Source organism: Caretta caretta, chromosome 14, assembly GCF_965140235.1.
Source record: "Caretta caretta isolate rCarCar2 chromosome 14, rCarCar1.hap1, whole genome shotgun sequence".
NCBI lineage: Eukaryota > Metazoa > Chordata > Testudines > Cheloniidae > Caretta > Caretta caretta.
This window is the reverse complement of record NC_134219.1, coordinates 2886970-2908788: the sequence shown is the minus strand read 5'-3', so window position 1 is coordinate 2908788 and position 21819 is coordinate 2886970. Positions and strand designations below refer to the sequence as shown.

The 21819-nt window shown below is 58.9% G+C and overlaps 1 protein-coding gene and 1 non-coding gene across 4 annotated transcripts in view; both read left to right on the top strand.

The window, feature by feature from the left end:
• The window catches only part of AATK (apoptosis associated tyrosine kinase), a 74850-nt gene that overhangs the window by 2921 nt on the left and 50110 nt on the right, over positions 1 to 21819 (top strand). The window contains exon 1 of one of the 3 annotated variants that reach the window (XM_048818844.2): positions 6157 to 6184. The exons of the other annotated variants lie outside the window; for them this stretch is intronic. The gene's annotated coding sequence lies outside the window, so the exon portion shown is untranslated. Of the gene's footprint in view, positions 1 to 6156; positions 6185 to 21819 lie in introns of those variants that run through there. 3 annotated transcript variants of the gene reach the window in all.
• Positions 12044 to 12116, top strand: TRNAV-GAC (transfer RNA valine (anticodon GAC)). The gene has a single exon. It is a non-coding gene; the product is annotated as a tRNA-Val (tRNA).

Below are 21819 nucleotides of genomic sequence, written 5' to 3'. Positions count from 1 at the left end.
AACTAGGTTTCAAGTTGATGGTGTCGCTTTCACTTCAGGGGACTCTGCCCCTCATTCACATGGCCCCCTGGGGAGGAAGGAAAACTTGGGAACAAGCCTGTCGAGACATGTGACTGTCAAACTTTAAAAACAACGAAGAGGTTGGTGTTGGGAGCCAGTCACTAGGCGGCCCCAGTGGGATGTCTCGGAATGAAATACAGGTCATTTGCAGTGCTGACATTTGGTTCACTGCATCACAGATGGGGGGAGGCATTGGGGTGATGTCGGGGTGACGGGGGGCATCAGGGTGCGAAAGTGACAGTGAGGGACCTGCCAGTCCACAGCGGGTGCTGGCCCCTTAGTTTAGCCTGCATGGCTGTATTACTGCTCCAGTCCTACCGGAACAAATAACTTCTCCTTGGCTCCCCAGCTCTGTGCTGTAGGTGAGTTGTGCAGCTTGTCTGTCGCTAACCCCTTGAGTGCTGATATACATCAGAATACTTCTCTTCATTGGGCTCTCCTGTACTGTTGACTCTTGATCCACGAACTCCCCCTCTCCCCCACCATTGCCTGCATCTATTCCACCCTTTGGGATATCCCAGTGCAGGATCAGCACTTGGATATCAGCCCACATTCCTCTTGGATTCCCAGCACACTTTATCGAATGCCTCCAGAACCTCCTTAATTCTTGCTTGTCTAATCCACTAGCCAGACCCGATCATTCTCCCCCAAAGCCCAGTGGACGTGCAAAGGCTTCGTGGCAGACTCTGTGCCATGCTGAAGACTCCATCCTTCTTTCCAAGCAGACTGAAGGCTCTGATTTACCAAAGACTCGCTGGGTGTTCAGTGCCTGGATCTTACTGGATTTCTATGGAAGTTGGGTGACCATAGACTGCTTTTTAAATCCCAGCCTAAAACTTCCTTGTGCATGTCCGCGGGACACTTGGCCCCTGGCTGTGCCAGGCCTGAGGTTTAGCAGTGGGGTGAGATATAGGGGGTGGGGCTGGGGGTGTTCTTTGTTTGAGGCGAAAGGAGCCTCAAGCCAACTCCCACATCCAGGGAAGAGGGCAGCTTATCGGGGTGATGATTCCCCTCCCTGTTTTCCACCCAATGTACTGCAATGTCTTTCACACACCCCTCCCACCCCCATAACTCCCAACCCCCCCCCCCCACGCTCATGTGACCCACCCTTGGGCCCTGATCCCACTCTCTCATTTTGGTAGCTCCATGGGGACTGCAGTGTCCTTCATGGGGAAAGAGGGGTATTGAGCAGGGTCAGAACCCCTCCCCACCCTGCTCCCAGCCTGGCCATGGGATCGGCGCAGGAACAAGGGGCCGTCACTCCCATGGGCTGGGTCCTGAGGGTGTAGCCCATTTTGGGGAGGTGGGGAGAAAACAGGATGCCCAGAATGATCCCCCCCTTCTGTTTGCGAGCTAGACAGGGCAGGGCTGGGGGCAAATGTCTCTGGAGCAGGTGTCGGCTCCCAGCCCTCTCGGCAGGAGCTCCCCACCCCCTGGGGCTGCCTCTCAAGGGCTTGATGAGCTGGTTCCACTCTCCCCGGAGTGCCCCGCGGCGCTCGGGCCTGGGTTCCCAGACCTGGGGGTTGCTCCTCAGCCTGGCAGTGCTGCTTGGCTCTGGCCTAGGTCTAGACCGCAGACTAGCCCATAACTCCCTTCCCACTGATGTCAGGGCTGGCGCTGGGATTCAGGAGTTCCCGGCTTCTGGAGATTGTTCTCTTGGATCCAGGCCTTGTGCCAAGCCTGAGAAGCTCAGCTGAGCCCTGGGGAGCGGGGGACAGTAGGGATCCCCTCCCCCCGCCTCGAGGCCCTGCCCCAGGGGCCCCGTGCCCGGTAGCGGTTCTGCTGGGTCAGGCCCAGGAGGGTCTGGGCCTGGGTGATGCTCTCCCTCAACCAGGACCTCTGTTCTGCTTGTTCAGGGTGAGTCCCCAGCGACAGCCTGTGTGATTTGCTGGTGCAGCTGCCTGGGCCCGAGTTGCCCCTTTGGCTGCACTGGGAGCCGCTTCCCAGTGGTGCCCTGGGCAGGTGGGTTTGGAGTTGGCACTGGCAGCTCCTGGGCCTGCCTCGGATGGAGGGGGTTGCCCTTGTGAGCAGCCGTCCGTCTTGGAGAGTCTGAGCGTGGTGTGGGGCCTGCGGATCTGACCCAGCTCTCAGTGCCCTGCCCACGTCCTGCCGAGAGTGAGTGCCCACCCCCAGGCCAAGCAAGGTAGGGTAGCCGGAGAGGGAGGCTCCTGCCAGTGTCCATGGCACCTGCGGGCCTGAGCGTGCTCAGGGTGAACTCTTAGGGCTGGAACTTCAAATAACTGGGCTGTGGACTGGGACTGCCCTTGATGGCTAATGTGCTCCAAGCCCGCAGAGCCTAAGCCATGACTCCCCTGCCGTATGCCAGCTCCTCCGCCCCGGGCGCTACCTGGGCTTCATCCGTGGCGAGGTTGCTCGGGGTTTGCAAAGTGTTTCGCTTCTGGGCTTGGGGTGAGCCTGGCGCTTGCTCGCAGCCTGCAGGCTCAAGCACCGTAGGACTCTGGCCACTCCCGCAGGGACAGCCAGGATGACGGGCTTGCCACGGAAGTGAGGGGTTGTTCCTGGGGTAAGACATAAAGTGGGCAGGGGATGTGCAAGCTTCTCCGACACTGCTTTACTAATGCCCCTCAGTCCCGACTCACAGCGCCCCACGATTCTAAGCCTGGGCTCCCCACACACTTCACTGTTTCCTTCCTGACCTGCAGCATCCGTCTGTTCCTCTTCTGGCTGGACACTTCCCACTGTCCCCACTCAGGCTAGGAGCAGGTGCGCTCTGACGTGGACATTTACACTGAAGCCTTCAGGGCAGTCACCCCGTTGGCCTCCTCCGCCCAGAGCGCAGCGCTCCAGAGGTGAAAGGCTGGCGTGACCCAGTGACCTGCCTCTGCCTCTGGTCAAGAATTTTGACAAAGATGCAAACTGCTCCGGGCTTTAGATGCTGAAGAGTCTGCAGCAGAGACCCAAAGGCAGTTCAGTGCCCTGCTGGCCCGTGCACATAGTCCGTCCCAGCGTCTGTCTCGCTGGCCTTCTCCAGGCCGGTGCAAACATCCACGTGTGGAAGAAACCAGCAACGTTCAGTCTGCCAGAAGCAGTAGGGCTCTCGGTGCTGGCCCCGTGGCTGCTTATCGGACTCGGTTGAACAAAGCTGGTAAAGCCTGACATCTGACCTACCTTGAAACTCCATAAATAGCTGTATTTGGCTGCTGCTCTGTGTTCTCAATGAGAGAGAGGGAAGGTGAAACGTTACAATGCTAATAAAACATCGATCGGACCTGGGGTGGCTTGAAATGGCTCTGGGATGATGCATGGCAGGTTCCGGGAACTGCTGTGGTTTGATTGCGCCCTTTGCCTTCAGCGTACTTTTTGCAGGAGGGCCTGTGTGGCCTCCAGTCCTGGCGACAGTGTTTCTGTAGCTAGGGGTGAATTCTAAGGGCTGCCAGGGGAAGGCGACAGGTTCGGACTAGACATGAGGTACAGCATCGAGCAGTGAGGGGACTGACCCCTGGACCAGTTTACCAAAGGAGCTGGGGGAGTTTTCAGCACTGGCCGTCTTTTTAAGGCAAGAGCTGAATATCTTCCCGAAGGCGTGCTGTGGCCCAAGCAGACGGGATGGGCTGGAAGCAGGAAGGCCTGGGTGAGGGTGTCTGGCCTGGGTTATTCAGCAGGTCAGACTAGATGACTGTGACTCTGTTAATGCCATTGGAGAGAGGTTTATTTTCTGCCTTTACATTGTCACAGGCTGAGTGTGTGCAGGTGGGTGGGGAGCGCAGGGACTGTGCCCTGGACTCTGTCTGTAAAGCTGCTGCTTTCTCAGGGAAAGGTGGAAACTGGACCAGCCCCGCCTTCGAGAAAGAATCCAGCAGAAATGCCCCCTGGTTTTAAGAGGACACGTGAGAGTGCGCCCTCTGCAGGCTGTGCACAGCATTTCCTGCACCAGTGCTGGGCCCGGAGCTGTGCGCAGGGCATGGGTCATGGGGCCTGGCGTGACGTGCAAGAGGTGGATGGAAGCCTGTGACCGTAAGCCCTGCTAGAACCATGACCGGCAGAGGGGGGTTGTGACAGTGTGGTTCAGAGCACATTTTATCCCATGGGACCCCAAGGTGGCTTGCATGCTTACGTTGATACGCCGGCTTAGGCCCACGGCATGCTTTACCCACCACTGAAATGCAGCCCCCTCTGGAGCAGAACATGGCAGCAGCTTAACAGCTCTACTTGCAATGCTGTGGAAGCTTTCAGGCCAGGAAGCGAAAGGGGTGACTGGGACTGCAGACAGGCAGAATGGAGTTACCCCTGGTGGCAGTTGCTTGGGACCCTGAGGTTAACAGAGCTGTCAGAGAGAAATGTGACACTCCTGTAAAGTGTGAAAAGCCAAGCAGCAAACAAGCCACCTTTCACCACTCGGCACTCTACAAACCCCAGAGCGGGAGTAAGGCAGTGAGTGGCTGTGTTGGGGCAGGGCAGAGGAGTCTATGAAATATCAAGGGGAGATATGGGGTGTGCAGTTTGCATTCTGGTTGCCCTGCCGGGCGGTTAGTTAGTATCATCTCCCATAGGCTCCTGTTGGGCCTCATCCATCCACATAGCCGGCTGTGCTGGGCAGACCTGCTCGCAGCACGAGGCATCAGATAACCCAGAACGAGCCACACAGGGAGAGTTTGTGAAGTGGAAAGAGATTTCGGCTTCACAAGTGAACTTCAGCCAGCGCAACTGGATCAGGTCTGCCTAGAGAGCTGGAGATTGGGGCAGGAGGCTGTAAGATGGCTCGTTGTACTCCCCTCCCCTGCACCAAGAGAGCTGTAGTTGGGGGGGGGGCTGTAAGATGGCTCGTTGTACCCCCCTCCCCTGCACCAAGAGAGCTGTAGTTGGGGGGGGCTGTAAGATGGCTCGTTGTACCCCCCTCCCCTGCACCAAGAGAGCTGTAGTTGCGGGGGGGGGATGGGGACGGTAAGATGGCTCATTGTACACACACCCCAACATCAAGAGAGCTGGAATTCACCAGGGGGCTGTAAAATGGCTTATTGTGCCCCCCTACTTGCATCAAGAGCGCAGGAGATCACAGGGGAGGTGGCTGGAGGTGGCTGGTCATCTCCCCTCCCCAGCATCTGGCAGGGCTGTGGCAAAGGCTGGGTGTTTTGCATGCTAGCGTTCCCTTCAGCCAGCAGCCGCGCGCAGTCTCTGGCAGCTGGGCTGGCTCTGGGTGCTGGGGCAGCCCCGGGAACGGTGCTCTTGGAGCTCTGCAGTGCAGCAGGCTGCTATCCTGTGGCGATGGGGCTTCCGGATCAGAGCGGCGATCGGTGACGCTCCACGTTGTGGGTGGGTTTGTTCCCCATCCTCTCTCTGCTTGGCCATCCCCTCTGCTCCCCCCTCTCCCTGCCCCGGCATGGGCGATTGCATTTAGGATGACAATACAAATCCCCGTCAAAGCAAATGAGGGCAATTAATATGTGAAGTTGCAAAGGGCTCCGAGCTCTCGGGATGCCGAGAGCCCAGTTCTGAGTCATGGAATCCTGTCCCCCACCCCCGGTTCATGGAACGTGATGTGCCAGAAGGCCCCGCGGGCTGCAGGGAAGGTTTATGTTCAGGCTGCGCCAGGGCAGGGGAGGCGGGATGGGTGGCCGTTGGAGACGCTGACTCCAGTGGTGTTTGTAACGGGCGGGGCGATCCTCGGGTGCAGGTTTAGGGAAGGGCGCGGTTGTTGTTCTTTACGCTGGGTCTGCTGTCCCCAGCCCGTTGGTTCTGGACGGGGTTTGCAGACCCCCCCCCCGTCTGCCTTGCGGCAGCGCATGCAACTGGGCTGTCGTGTCGGGCCACTCGCATTGTGTGTCAGGAAATTATCGGACCGGGTAATCCTCCCCCTTGTTCCCTGGCCTGTCTCTACAGCGGGCAGAGAGAGCCAGCTGGCTCTGTGCTCGGCACCCTCTCCTCCCATGCCGCGTCCATGTCCCTGCGAATGTGTTCTTGGTGAGTTTATAATTAGGGTGCAGAACAGGTGGTGAAAGTCTGAGTGTCAGACGCGGTCCCTGGCTGGAGGGATCCTGCTCTGGAGCAAGGATGGCCGGGCAGGGCCTCTGATTGCAGGGTGTATGCTGTGGGAGTTCACTGCGGCAGGGATCTGCCTGCTGGATGCATTGCTGTGTGCTCACAGCTCAAGCACAGAGCTCCGGAGGTAGGGTGCTTTACGGAGAGCTGGGGGGGCGGGGGAGAAGCACAGTGAGGTGAGGGGAGCCTGGTGCTTACCAGCACTTCTGACTGCCGGAAAACAACCCCCCTGGGGTGTTAATCAGTGCGCTCGCCTCGGGGAAGTGCGGTGGGGTGGTGCTGCTGGGCTGTGGGATGGCAGTTACCGGATAATAGCGTCTGTGACCAATGGAGGGATCAAAGCCATCTCCGAGCCCAGTGCAGGATTTATACACTGCGTGGGGTTAAACGCTCGACGTGCGCGGGGAAGCGAGCCCCCCGGTGCCTGTACTGGGTGGTGGGCATCGCCGGAGGGAGCCCAGCGTGTGGCATGCCGATCCGCTCACCTGGGAAGCGAAGGGAGGAGGGGACTCGGGGCACTGGGGAAGCTGGTGCTTCAGCCCAGGGAGCAGTGGCTCTTTGCTGTTCCTTGTACTGACTTCATTTGATTCTTACGACATAATCTGCTTCAAAGCTTCCGGCCCCGTCACTGCTGCCCCGGAACTGCCGGCGTGCAGCCCAGAGCGCCCCGACCCGTGGGCAGGGGGCGCTGATCCTGAACCACGCGTGATACTGATCCGCCCCCCGCGCTTGGCCCCTGGGGTTTGCTTCAGGCTGGCATCTTCCCCTGGACAGGCTGATCACCTGCAGCTCCCCAGAGAGGGGACTGAGCCCTCTGGGCCACACGCTGCCAGGTGCTGATCAGGGCCTGGGATGGTGATGGGCCCCTACGCAGACAGAAAGCTGGCCATGGTGCTGCTAGCCATCCATTAGAGGGTGACAACTGATTGGCCGGTGAGGCTAGGGGTGCTGGGGTGTTAGCCACGTACTGTTCAGTCCTCATGTCTGGGAATCCAATTCGGCTCAAGGTTCAGACCGGAGCTCCATGTGCCCCCTGGTCGGTGCAGGTGGCTTTAAACCCTGCAGCTAGTGTGTGCTGGGGAGGGGAACAGAAGTCCCTGCAAGTCGTAGTCCCGCTGGCAGGGAAAGGGGGTTGAGGCTGGTTGTAGCAGAGTCCTGCGTTTCGCCTTGTTCCCTTCTTCCCACAACCAGTTTCTCTCCTCGTCACAGCTGAGCGGCAGTTTCCACCTTGAGAAGCGGGTGGTGGTTTTAACTACGGAAATGAAGAGAAATTCTAAGGCAGGCAAATGGACTTTTCTGAAGCATTTCTCACAAACGGCTGAGCAGAACCAGGCCCGATCCATGTGGGTACTAATGAAGGGAGGAGGGAGAACGTCCCTTACGCAAGACTTTCCGGCTGATGCTTTGCTCTAGCTTTGTTGAGCCGGCTGTGTAGAACCCAGAGCAGGCAGATGCTGGGCGAGAGATCTGCCTGCGCATGGGCTTTGTAAAATCCAGTTAGCGCGAGAGTCTCGCCATTTCCATGACGTTTTCTGTGTAGCAAACTTTGGGAATCAGAACGCAAAGCTGGGTAGTTTCCCTTATTTACTTTTTAATGGATTGGTTGATTGCCTCCCCCTGCCTTCCCCTCCTCCCCAAATGTGAACCAAGTGCCAACCACTGAAACAGGTTTTATTGGTCGAGGAAGAGCCTGATTCTGTGCCTGCAACTCCCCTTTGAAACCAGCGAGCATCCCAAGGGCCCTGTGCGTACGGGCCTGGCCTCTGGGGCACGAACATGGAGAGACCCTGCGCTGGTGCAGTACAGATAAAAGCCCTTAAGGCCAGGAGTTATTTTTATCTTTAGATGTAAGCAGGTGATGTGGTGAAACTCACAGTCACCTGTTTGGGGCTAGACATGTAGATTTGCGCCTGCAGAAATGTGCACGTGCCCTGTACCCGCTGTTACTTGGATTGCTCGCACAAAAGAGCAGTTGTGTGTCTAGCTGGCCAGTTAGCTGAATGAGAACTTATTAGGCACTCCGTTGTGGTGTTTGCACTCGTGTGTTTCTGCTCCACTGGGCTCGTGTCTTTAGGCCCACGATAGCACACACGCAGCTCTGAGGCAGTGGCCTTTGTCCTGTGGGGAAGGAGCATTTGGAAGGCTTGCCAGGTTGCTTCTGGCATGTCGATGGTTTTTTAAACAGTGGTGACTCTTGGGAAGGGTCAGGAATTAATTCCTTGCCAGGGCAGCATGTTGCTCATGTGTGTGCCCCCTCGGACACCAGAGCCGTGACGAGCTCGGAGCAGCGCAAGAAAGAAGAAAGACTTAAAGGCAAGAGCAAATGTACTCTGCAGTGCCTGGGATTTGCTGCATCTTCGCTTATTGCTCAAGAGCCCAAGCCGGGCACTGCAGGGACCCCTGTGTGTGTGACAGGGAGATAAAGCCACCGTGTCCAACCACCAGCTAAGACTGAGTGGCAGGAGCCTGCCACATACAATTGGACTTTAATGGTAACTTTGCCACAGCCCATCAGAGTCACCTATCAGACAGGGGTTGGGCTAGGATGAGACACTTCTGAGCAAACCCCGCAGTGCTGATATGGCCAGGAGAGCGCTCTCCCCTGGGGAATCCTGGCTCAGTGTCCCAGGACAGCACTGGGGGGCACAGTGCTTCGGGAGATGCTGTCTTTCAGATGAGGAGGTTTGAACCAGCTTTAGAGCCCCTTCTTGTAGCATTGCTTAGCTGTTATCCATCAGCCTTTTCTGAAAGTGGATTGGTATCATTACCCATGAGTTATCAGCTGTGGAAACCAAGGCACAGGGAGCTGACCTGATTTCTCGCAAGGTCAGTGACGGAGCTGGGATTAGAACCCAGGAGTCCTGGCTCCCAGTCTGGTGCCCTGTCAGACCATGCTGCAGTGGCGGGAGCACTGGGGGGCGTTCGGCCTATGGAAATTCTCCCCAGTGCAAACCTGACTGCAGCCAGCAAATGACGTCATTAGGTGACCAAGTTCTGCTGGTTGGTGCCTGTTGATTGGATGTTGCATGAAATTGGAGGCTGGGCTGAGGCCCCTTAAAAATGTTGCTCCACATTTATAGGTAAATTTAAATCGGAACAGTTAAAAATCCTTTCCCTTTGTTATTGACCTGCCACGATCTGAGTTCAGGGCTGGGCGTTTCCCTTGCTAATATGGGTGACATTGGTCTGCGTTCGGACGGAGCCCTGCCCCTGACGTGTGTTCGGGGGCTGTACCAAGGGGAACGGGGAGCCCTGGACTTGGGGCTTGACAGATCGAAAGCTTTCCCCTTCCATCTTTGCTTGGAGATTCGCTCTGGTACGTGGGGCTGGGAGGGTGGGGTGGGTGCAGGTCACCCTCTCCCTGCTGCTCCATTCTCGCAGGCAAGCCATGGGGCATTGTGTTTCGCGAGGACCCGGGGCTGGCCGCGTTCCAGAGAGCAGCGTTCTGGCCTGTGCCATATCAGAGAATGGGCAAGCAGAGGCCACAGGCATTACATAAGAGCGGCCACACTGGACCAACGGTCCATCAAACCCAGTATCCTGTCTCTGACAGGGGCCAGTGCCAGGTGCTTCAGAGGGAGTGAACAGAACAGGGCAGGCATTGAGTGGTCCATCCAGTCATCCAGTCCCAGTGTCTGGCAGTCAGAGGTTTAGGGACACCCAGAGCAGGGGGTTGTGTCCCTGCCCATCCTGGCTAATAGCCATTGATGGACCTGCCCTCTGGGAATGTGTCTAATTCTTATCCAATGCCCGGGCATTGCGGTGTCCCATTGATAGTCGTTACTGCTTTGGCCCGTGTGCCCAGTCCCTAGTGAGGAGCTAGGAGTGACACCACTTTGCAGCCTTCGTTTGGAAGGGCTGCGTCACCCTTGCCAGCACCCTTTAAGGCGGGCTACATAGGGGGGAGGGGTGTCCGTTCCCATTGACTTCACCTGGGGCCAGGCCTGTATCCGAGATTTTCTGTTTGCTACTTGATTTGCTTCTGCGTGGGCCTCTGCTTGTCTCTGTCGCTCGGCTTCAGAGCGGAGGCTTCTGGTTTTGTAACTGCACTGATCACGGCTGATAAAAATAGTCTGCTCCTCTCCATGCTGCTTCTCCGTGCCTGGTACATAAAAGCTCCCCTGACAAGCGCTGCCTGGCAGGTCTGCTCCTTGCCTCTGCCATCAGAATGTGCAGCTCCCTTAGTCTGGCGCAGGGAGGTGTAACACCCGGGTGTGCAATAGAAGGGTTCGGCCCCCTGGACTGAGCCCATTGTTGGTCAGCTGTCAGACGAGCCCTGGGGCTCCATGGGCAGCCCTGCCCAAGGGGCGGGCGGCGTCAGGTACTGCACTGGGATGTGTGTGTGCAGCTCCCACTAGAGTCTGTGTGGGCTGCGTCCGGGTACCCAAGGATGCAGATTGGCTTATGGAGTCTAGGGGTGTCTCTGTGGGGGCCTGCCAGCCCGGGAAGCATGCTTTCTGTTTGATGCTCTTGCCACCTATCCTGCTTCAGCAAATCGCTCTCTGGCCTCTCTGACGGGCCTGTCACAGCAGTATCCAGGTGTCTGGAGCAAACCAGCCTCAGCTCTCAGCGTTCCAATGCACCGTGCAGAGGGAGCTAAAGGTGCCATTTGAAAAGGCCCTTAGCTCTCTGGACTGTCGCCTGCGGGTTTCTGGCCTCATGAAATCGCTACCTCTGCAGCTGACAAGGGAGAGGCCTTTGCTGGCTCTGGAGGCTGCCGGAGCTTTTCAGTCTTCGGCCATGGTGACGTGAAGGCTGGAAATTGGTTAGGAATGGGCACAACCCCCACATTCGGGTAGCACCTGTCCCCGGGATTTCCCCCTCGCCTGCAGCTGCGGGCTTCACAGTGTTTGGATGCATTCACCCATCTGACAGCCAGGGGCTCAGCCAGACCCGAGGGCCTTCCGGTCTTTTGGTGTTCTAACCTGCAGTGAAGGCGATGGGCGTTGATGGCTGCTAGGACTGGATTGGCCTCCCTGGTCCTCTGCAGTCAGTGCTTCATGGTGATCTGGACGGCATGGGAGCCCCAATGGGACGGGATCTGTAGAGCTCATGGCATGGTCAGAGCTCCTGTGGGGCACTGGCTTCTTGTGTTATTTATCTACTGGACTTTTATCCCGCCCCCGCCCCCCAATATTTCAGACAAGAGGGGTGGGGGTTGGGGCAGTAGCAGGGCTTTGGAGACCTGAGATTTAGCGTGGAGTGGGCGACCTCGGATACTGCAGTGCTGGACGCAGTGTGAGAACTTGACTGGGATGGAATTGGTTTAATGGTTATTTGCCATTACATTAAGGATGGGCAGGGCCAGAGCTCCCGCCAGGCACCAGCTGCAGGAGCCTTGATCTAATGCTGGCTTAGCTCACCCCTGAAGAGTGGGCAGGGTGGCAGGCGGGACGCCGGGCACGTTTCAGCCACGTACCGGGGGTGCAGCTCTGCCCTCACCCCTGGCGAGTCAGTGTCAAGATGCAGCTGCTGGGTCAGTTTGCAATTGGGGTGAATGTGTGGCTGGCTTGGCAGGTGGTGGGAGGCCCTGCCCTCTGCCTGGGGCAGGCTCTTGAGGTATAATCAGGACCTTTGCCTTCTGTCCCGCACAGCTCCCCTGTGTCCCTAGCCTTGACTAGAGTGAGATCAACACCTGTCTGTCCGTGGGGGAATGTCAGTTCCAGTATGTGGGGGTGATGGGCAGTCCACTCGCAGGTTGTCTGCATCACGGGGGTGAAAAGCCCCAGATGGGCTGGGGACTGGTGATCTTTGCCCTGGGGAGATACCCAGCCATGGCTTGGAGTGCGCACACGTGGCTGCAGGATCCTGGAGCATTCAATCCAGTGCCCGGGCAGCTGTGCCTTACGGGAGGGGGGAATTCCAGCAGTGGAGAGCTGTGTGTTAGTGTAGGCGTGGCCCCCGCCACTCCCGCCAGCCATTTCTGTCTGACATGGTTGGTCAGGCTGCTGCCAGCCCGGCTCCCCTCGCCCTCCTTCAGCAGGCTGTCTGGAGTAGCTCAGTTGGGAGAGCGTTAGACTGACGATCTAAAGGTCTCGGTTCAATCCTGGGCTTTGGCAGGTCCTTTCATCCCTCTTTGTGCAGGGGTGTCTCGTTGCGGGGAGGGATAGCTCAGTGGTTTGAGCATTGGCCTGCTAAATCCAGGGTTGTGAGTTCAATCCCTGAGGGGGCCATTTAGGGATCTGGGGCAAAAATTGGGGATTGGTCCTGCTTTAAGCAGGGGGTTGGACTAGATGACCTCCTGAGGTCCCTTCCAACCCTGATATTCTATAATTACCCTGCCCTTTGTTAAGATCACACTGCACCGTCCCCTGCTGGGATCAGTCCCAGCGGTGCGTGCAGAGCCCCAAAGCATTGTCGGCAGCAGAAGACTTCCTTGACCTACATGGTGTAGTTTTGCAGGTAACCCCATAGGCAGCCCCTACTGCTGCACTTTGGGAGGGGAAGGCAAAGATGGACCCACCACGGCCCTGGCCCCTGGTGTGGCATCACCTCTCATGGGCTGTTCGGTGTGACGTTCTCTCTCCAGGATAACTGATCGCTAGGTGGTTTCAGAGAGTTCCCGCCATGAGGAGTTACGGCGGATCCATGCTGGAACGGCACCTCAGGCAGTATTTAACTGTCCTGTTTGATTGTTAATTGAGACTCACATAAATGCCGTTCATTGGGTAGTGCATGATGTCGCGCGACAGCTGGCAGAAGCCAGTCACTTTTCATTTAGCAGTGGAACGTGAGCTCAATTCCATTGTTTGTTAAAGGCTGTCACCCTTCAAATCTGCCCCCCTCTGCCCTGGCCCTCATCCCCAGATCCTTTCCTGTCCTTAGACACGTTAGATTGGCTGGTAAAGTGATGGCCGAGTTGACAGCTTAGCTCTGCAGCTGGGCGTGAGTAGAGCACAGGGAGTGGGGGAAGGAGCCTTCTGCAGCTCACAAGGCTAAAAGTCACTATCCCGCCTTAGAGAGCCAAGGTGGGGGAGGGAATATCTTTTATTGGGCCAACAGCTGTGGGTGCAGGAGACAAGCTTTGGGGCTACCCAGAGCTCTCTTGCAAGGGCTCTGTGTACCCAGAGTTTACAGCTGGGCCCAACCCCGACTGGGATCTGGATTCCAAGCCCTGATGTCAGGAATAGGAATGCTGTTGGTTGGAGTGCGGGGAAGGCCCAGCATTTACCTTCTCTCTGGGGCGGGAGCAGAGGTGGCGGCTGGGATGTAGGAATCCTTGGCTGAGGCCCTGACAGCTGGGACACGTTGGATATCCAGAGAGAAAGTTTCGGAGCCACTGTCCTGCTCAGACCCGCTTGTGCCTAAGGGCTCCAGCAATTTAGTCTGCACCATGGAAATGGAGGAATATCATCTGATCAGCCCCACAAGGGGCTTGGGGACATGCTGGACGCTGAGGCCCTGTCCTGTCTGCATGGGTCGAAGTCCGTGTCACTGTCCCAGAACCAGGCCTGCTGCTGCAGGAATTGCTCAAGTTCCTGGTGGTGTGGCCGCTTGTCACACCCTAGCGCGTGGGGCGTGGGCAGTGAGCTGAGCCCCTGTGGGGATAAGCCCTCGAAGCAGGAATACCCTCTGTGTGCAAATGGCCCAAGGTTTTCTGTAACGTGGTTAATTCCCATGTGAATTCCCTGCTGGGAACCGTTGATGGCTTCAGTACAGCCCAGACGGTGGCTAAGCGAGTCACCACCTTCCCCCGGGTAGGCAGGGGTTTTGTTCTCCATGGTGGATCTGGCCAGGGCATGAGGGTGAGTTCTGTGTGCGGACGCCTGCCCGATGCGGACAGGTGTGAATCCCAGCGGAGACAGTAGAGCCAGAGTGGGCAGGGCCTTTGGGATGGAGTTAAATCCATCAGCAATCCCTGGGGCTTCTGCCCCCCCCCCCAAACTCTCCCAGGTCACACAAACCAAGGGGAGCAAGGTGGGTGCGGAGGGGACCGGGGCCTGGTGGAGTGGCGGCCCTCTGCTGTGAGGGGAATGGGTTGGCCTGTGGCTCAGCTGGACTAGTGGCTTGTCAGTCCCATTCCCCAGCCTCGCCGGCCCCGTCAAAGGAAAAGACCCGGTTTCTGCACCTCCCAGTGCACATGCATTTGGCAGCAGCCTCAGCGGCGCATGGGTTCTGGCGGGGAGGGGGAGCGCTCTGTGGCGAACGTGGCTTCGTGAGTCACTTCGCCCCCGGGGCACAATTAACTCCTAATAACCCCCTCCCCAGCCCAGCGGATCTGCTGGCTTGAAACCAGAGTCGTCTCAGAGCCTCCCTGGACAGAAAACAATCACCCCACCCCCCATCTGCTGCTGAGCCCCAGCATGGCTTGGACAGGGGAGAGGAGCGGCTGGGAAACACGACTTGGGATGTGACCTTTGAGGTGGGGTGTATCCAGTGCCCCTCACCATGGCATCTGGGCCCCACAGCAAACTTGGGAACAGTCAGGGAACACTCATTGGTTTTCCCTCCAGACACCCCGTCCGGTATCCTCACCCCAGGCAGGGGAGTCACCACGGCAGCAGGGGCAGGGAGCCAGGCTCTTTAGCTTCTATACTTGGCAGTATTTCTGAATCACCCTGTGCCTCAATTTTCCCATCTGTTAATTAGGGGTAATACCAGTGCCCTCATTGTGTGGGGCCCAGGGCAGGGGGCTGTGAGGCTCCCCGGACTGTCTCTAATGCCCCTTGGGACTCTGATGAGCTGCCCCGTAGAAGGCGAGGGATCCCTTCCCACGTGTGTTCTCAGTCCTTGCTGGCTGGCTGCATCTGGGCCAGCGGTACTCGTGCCCTGCAAGGTGTAAAATTGCTTTCCTGGAATCTGCCCACAGCTCTGGGCCCTTAATCTCCCTTGGGATTAAAGTGTCAATGCAGGGGGAGCTGCCGGGGGAGGGCTGGACTGTTGGCTGGAAGTGATGCTGGCACTGACTGTCTGCTCTCTCTGTGCCCTGGCATGGCCCCCGGAAGCCTCCAGGCGCTGAAGAGCGGAGGGAAAGGATAGGCAGAGGAGTGGCACCCAGAGCCCGGCTAGCGCCCGGCGTTGGCACAGCAAAGCGCCCTCCTCGTCCCAGGCAAATGGCTCACCGGGCGCTCTGCCCCTTCCCAGCTCTCAGCCCGTCCTCTGTTCCCAGGGGGAAGCAGGGGCAAGTGACTCTCCCAGGCCAAGAGTGTGAGCGCTGGGTGGGGCTGGGCTGACACCAGAGCCGTGTGGGTCACATCCTGCTTCTGGATCCATGCTGTGTGCACGGCTGTTTTCTGCCTGCTTGGGCCCTGGGGCATGGGATGGGATCAAACGCTGGGGGGCCGTAGCTGATCCCTGGGCCCTATCTTGCTCTGCAGGGAGTACTGATGGGGAGGGGATGACGGGTGTTGCAGAGGAAGCACTCTCAGCAGGAGGGGGTTGGTGCTAGAGTTTTGCTGACTTGACTGTAAAATGTAAGGGTGGGATTTTCAGACGCTCCTAAGTGCATCAGAGGCACAGATCTCATTGATTCGCAGTGGGAGTTGTGCTCCTAACACATCTCTGTGCTTGAACCAAGTGGGAAGTTTCTGTAATACCTTTTGATGATGCCTGTGTGTGCCTCAGTTTCCCCTATACTTTGTATGGCTTCCCCCTGGGGGATAAGGATTAAGTTTGTTCTCAGGGCAGGCTAAAACAAAACCAATCCAAGAAGACAATGGGATGGCCTAGTTCCCAGAATATTGACACCTAGCAACCAACCACCCAGAGGGAGGGGGATTTCCCTGCCCTTAGCAGGCCCCAACGTGAGAACAAAGGACTGGGAGATGGGAGGGCAAGAGCTGGCTGCTGGAGGAGGCTGGGGGCTGTTACCTGGGAACTGACTAAGGAAGGAAGTCAGAGAGACAGAGCCTGCAAATGGAGGTCACTGCAACTTGGCTGGTGGATTGCTCTGGAATGGCCAGGATGGTCCAGGCCGGGGTAGGCAACCTATGGCCGATTTTCAGTGGCACGCACACTGCCTGGGTCCTGGCCACCAGTCCGGGGGGGGCTCTGCATTTAATTTAATTTTAAATGAAGCTTCTTAAACATTTTAAAAACCTTATTTACTTTACATACAACAATAGTTTAGTTATATATTATAGGCTTATAGAAAGAGACCTTCCAAAAACGTTCAGATGTCTTACTGGCACGTGAAACCTTAAATTAGAGTGAATCAGTGAAGACTCGGCACACCGCTTCTGAAAGGTTGCCGACCCCTGGTCTAGGCTTTAACCATCAGTTCTGTGCTAACCTCAGGACTTCCTGGGCAATGTGCCAGGCAACGAATACACCCGGCTGTTCGGAAAAGGCTGGTTCAGTGTCACTGTGAGTACACAGTGAGCTGCATTCCTCCCTGCAGAGTGGGCAAGTCTCGATCAGGGCTCTGTCTCTGCTGGGCTCACTGAACAGAGCTCACGGTGTGAAACAGGAGTGCTAGGGCCCCAGAGGGTCGGTCTCTGAAGGTGGGGAGGCTGCAGGGCCTGCCCTGAAGGAAGAGTGAGACCCGTTGGGGGTCCCCCAAGAGACTGTTCCATGTTGGGACTGTAGCTCCGATCCTGTGGATCTGCGACAGCTGCCTTTGCAAATTGCATGGTGTGTTTGTACAGAATCTTTAGCCAGTGACTGCCTTGCCCACTGCTGAAATGCAGCCTGCTCTGGTGTGAAACGCGGCTGTAGTTTGACAGCAGTCACCACAGCGCACTGAGAAGAGCAGCGCCGGGAGGCAGAATGGAATTACCTGGATTGCAGTTCGGGGGCCTGGGGTTACGTCTCCGGTTCTTGCCAGAACAGCATGTGAAACTTTGCCCAGGGGTGTTTTTCGGGTGGCAGTGGTCAGCTCGTGGCTTTTAAGTTGTGTTGTGAAGACAGCTCGGCTCCTCCAGCAGCCAGCCCTCTCTGCCGGGTGCTGGAGATGCCAGAGTTTGGCAAGCAGGCTAAGGACGCGGGTCCTGGCGACTGGCTGTGGATTGGCTGTCAGTATCGGAGCAGCGCCCAGTCCAGAGTGGGGCTGCACTGTGCCCATGGCCCTGTTATCTGCCTCGTGGCAGCTGCCCTGCCCGTACCGCAGCCCTCGGGGATTGCACGGTCCCCTCATTCCCTTCCCCGTCCCTTGCTCTTGGCTCATCCATTATTCAGCTGCTACAGGTGTCTGGCTCAGCCGGGAAGGAGGGCGGACTCAGCGGGACTCAGCACCGCAGTGAGTCTCTCAGCCTTGTGTCTCACAAAGGCGCGGAAGGAAGGAGCAGTGAGCCCCCGATGTCTCTCTGCAGCGGCCGCTGAGCTCCCGTTCCGCTGCTAGTGAGCGGGGCTGGATCCTGGGGTCGCGCCACATCCCGGAGTCCGCTTACCGCCCCTCTGCTCTGCCAGCAACCCCAGCCCTGACGCCTGCTCTCGCTCACATCTCCACCCCTTTAGGCAGGGAGCCCTCCCGTTCCTGACCGAGCCACCACCCTCCCTGCATTCACAGCCTTCCTAAAGACCTGCTCCTCCTGCTAGGCCCCTGGGACCCAGTGAAGAAACATAGTCGCTCCTTCCCCTGGGCCTCTCCCCTTCCCTGCCTCTGCCTGTCAGACGGCACGCTCGGGCTCCATGTGCTTTGCGCAGCTCCAAGCATATCTCTCTGGCCCGGATCCTCATTCGCCGTAACCACCTGGATGCTTGAAGCTGCAGCCTGCTGGCTTTCCACGCTTGGTGGATGGTTATTGTAGAGTCCCTCATGTGTCCTGGGCCTGGACCTGCTTGTCTGGTCCTGAGGGGCTCTCCCTGTGCTCCCCTGTTCATTGCAGGGCTGCAGTGATATACTGTGGGGCTGCTCCTGAGCACTGGGCTGCTGGCACTGGGGTTTCTTGCATGGATGTTACAAAGAGGTCTCCAAGGGGGGCCCGGGTGAAGAGACCAGTTCACCTTTGGCTCTGCTGACAGCCTTGCTAAGTATCCAACCTCCGAGCAACTTTGCCATCCAAACGGTTGGCTGGATGTCCTTCGTCCCAGCTGTTTTCCAGCTCAAGTGTATGTTGCAAACAGATTTGGGTTGGGGCTAAACCGAGCGAGACTTAAAATGCAGCTGAGCCCAGCCAGTGGGAAGAGAGACCGAACTCCCTAGCCCGGTGACGGCATGAAGCCTGAAAGGTCTCACTGCATTTGCTCCTCTCCACCATGACAGCGACGTCCCATGGTTTCCCGCTGGTGCTCAGCTCAAGGGCACCCTGCAGCTCTCAGCCCTGGCTGGCTGGGCCCTGGGACACGTGCTTGGGGGAGGCAGGGCCGCGGCTGGAGGGTTTGTTGTGGAAGGTGTTCAGGGGGAGAACAGGCAATCCCATGGCTGTACATTGGCTGTGCAGTGGTTGAATTGGCTTAGCTCTGTTCTTTTCCATCAGATCTCGTGCGAGAGGCCAGGCCGGCTTGATCTTGTTTACACCGCAAAGCCATTACACAGTGCAAGGGGTGTTTTATCCCGTGCAGGGCTGGGGTTTGTGCTGCATTCAGCTGGCGGGAGTTGGCACCTTTCGGAGCCCGCTGGTGTCATGGAGTCCCCGGGCAATGCTCTGGAACTGCTCCCTACGAAGCCAGGCAGGACTCTGGAGAAGTCTCCTTTCTGGAAGCAGCCTGTCTGCAAGGCAAAAAGCTCACACAGCTTCCACCTTCCTGGGTCTTCCTGCGCTTCCCGCAGCGAGTCCGCCCAGGCAGGGTCCTGGGGAAGCCAGAGGGTCCTGCCCCCCAACTCCGCAGTCAGATGTGACTCTCAGCCAGCCAGTAAAACAGAGGTTTATTAGACGACAGGAACATGGTCTAACACAGAGCTTGTAGGCGCAGAGAACAGGACCCCTCAGCCGGGTCCATTTTGGGGGGCAGTGAGCCAGACAACCCTGTCTGCACTTCACTCCATGTCCCAGCCAGCCCCAAACTGAAACTCCCTCCAGCCCCTCCTCCTCTGGGCTTTTTCCCTTTCCTGGGCCAGGAGGTCACCTGATTCCTTTGTTCTCCAACCCTTTAGCTCTCACCTTGCAGGGGGGAAGGGGCCAGGCCATCAGTTGCCAGGAAACAGGGTGTCGGCCATTCTCTGTGTCCAGACCCCTGCACACACCTGCCCTCCAGGGCTCTGCAATGATTATACACCCTTATCCCACCACCTAGATACTTAAGAACTGCCTAGGAGAAACTGAGGCACCCCCACAATATTCAGAGAAAACGTTAAGAACAGTCCCACTTCGTCACAGCTGGGCATGGAGGCTGGGGCACGTGGGATGGGGTTGAGCTCTGTGCCGCTGGTGTAGACCACAGCGACCCGGCACTGAGCTCCCGGGAGGTGGTGAAGCTGAGGAGGGGTTTCTCCTTTTAGTATTTGCGGTTCCACATTTTACGACTTTGCTAGTAGCACCCTGGTGAAGCCCTTCCCCTCTGGCAGGAGAGCAGAGACCCTGCTCCTCCCCTGGACCCCCCTAGTCGGGGGAGTCCTGCACATTGGGCCACTGCACAGCCCGGCTGGTCCTGCTATGGCTGGGCAGGCGAGGTAGCCTCCTGCGCCATGTCCGTCTCTGACGCTGCTGTCTTGGAGCGCCAGCCAGAGGGATGGCACACGGGTGGGTGACTGAGTTACTTAGTCCTGGATCCACTAGCTCTGTCCCCACCCCACCCTCGCCCCTGGGCCCCACAGAGCTGGGTGCTGGCACACAAAGGGGGTGTGCTACCAGTGTGGGCTGTTGTCCTCTTCCTGTCCCTGCGCAGTGACTCCTTGCCGCCTGCCAGGCCGTGCCCGGCCTCCAGCCATACAAGAGGGGCCGGCTCTGTTGCCAGGTCTCTACACCCGTCCTCCCGGGGAGTGGGTCCTGCAGGGGCAGCAGGGCCTCGTGGACCTTCGGAGCCATCATCCTGCTCTGGCACTGACCCTGGCCAATCACCTCCCTGCTTTTTGCCTCAGTTTCTCCCCTTCCCCGCCCCCCGTGTCATTGGGTTGATGATGTTATTTGCCTGTCTAGCACAGGGCTTGTGGAGCTGGTAAACCGCTAGGTGAGCGCTCAGTGCTACTGCGCCAATGCCTGAATCAAATGACGTGCTCCAAAGGCAACCGGTAAACAAGTCACTCCAGCGTGGCTTCCTTTGCAGCCTGTGTCCCCGGCTGCAAGCTCTGCCTGGCTCCGCTGTTCCCTCTCTTGGACCCCACGGCCCCTGTCCATGGTGCTGACTGTAACCGGCCCGTTCGCGGGCCCCTGCTGGGAGCCAGCGCCCCTTCCCTCCCCCCAGCTCTCGTCTGTTTTCACACTCAGACCCGGATTTTGGCTGGTGCGGCTAGTCCGCTCCCACGGTGCCATCGTCCCCCCGGCTCCCTCATCCGCTCCCACGGTGTCCCCGCCCCTGGCTCCCTCATCTGCTCCCACGGTGCCATCGTCCCCCCGGCTCCCTCATCCGCTCCCACGGTGTCCCCGCCCCTGGCTCCCTCGTCTGCTCGCACGGTGCCATCGTCCCCCCGGCTCCCTCATCTGCTCCCACGGTGTCCCCGCCCCTGGCTCCCTCGTCTGCTCCCACGGTGCCATCGTCCCCCCGGCTCCCTCATCCGCTCCCACGGTGTCCCCGCCCCTGGCTCCCTCGTCTGCTCCCACGGTGCCATCGTCCCCCCGGCTCCCTCATCCGCTCCCACGGTGTCCCCGCCCCTGGCTCCCTCGTCTGCTCCCACGGTGCCATCGTCCCCCCGGCTCCCTCATCCGCTCCCACGGTGTCCCCGCCCCTGGCTCCCTCGTCTGCTCCCACGGTGCCATCGTCCCCCCGGCTCCCTCATCCGCTCCCACGGTGTCCCCGCCCTTGGCTCCCTCGTCTGCTCTCACGGTGCCATCGTCCCCCCGGCTCCCTCATCCGCTCCCACGGTGTCCCCGCCCCTGGCTCCCTCGTCTGCTCTCACGGTGCCATCGTCCCCCCGGCTCCCTCATCCGCTCCCACTGTGTCCCCGCCCCTGGCTCCCTCGTCTGCTCTCACGGTGCCATCGTCCCCCCGGCTCCCTCATCCGCTCCCACGGTGTCCCCGCCCTTGGCTCCCTCGTCTGCTCTCACGGTGCCATCGTCCCCCCGGCTCCCTCATCCGCTCCCACGGTGTCCCCGCCCTTGGCTCCCTCGTCTGCTCTCACGGTGCCATCGTCCCCCCGGCTCCCTCATCCGCTCCCACGGTGTCCCCGCCCCTGGCTCCCTCGTCTGCTCTCACGGTGCCATCGTCCCCCCGGCTCCCTCATCCGCTCCCACGGTGTCCCCGCCCCTGGCTCCCTCGTCTGCTCTCACGGTGCCATCGTCCCCCCGGCTCCCTCATCCGCTCCCACGGTGTCCCCGCCCCTGGCTCCCTCGTCTGCTCCCACGGTGCCATCGTCCCCCCGGCTCCCTCATCCGCTCCCACGGTGTCCCCGCCCCTGGCTCCCTCGTCTGCTCTCACGGTGCCATCGTCCCCCCGGCTCCCTCATCCGCTCCCACGGTGTCCCCGCCCCTGGCTCCCTCGTCTGCTCTCACGGTGCCATCGTCCCCCCGGCTCCCTCATCCGCTCCCACGGTGTCCCCGCCCCTGGCTCCCTCGTCTGCTCTCACGGTGCCATCGTCCCCCCGGCTCCCTCATCCGCTCCCACGGTGTCCCCGCCCCTGGCTCCCTCGTCTGCTCTCACGGTGCCATCGTCCCCCCGGCTCCCTCATCCGCTCCCACGGTGTCCCCGCCCCTGGCTCCCTCGTCTGCTCTCACGGTGTCATCGTCCCCCCGGCTCCCTCATCCGCTCCCACGGTGTCCCCGCCCCTGGCTCCCTCGTCTGCTCTCACGG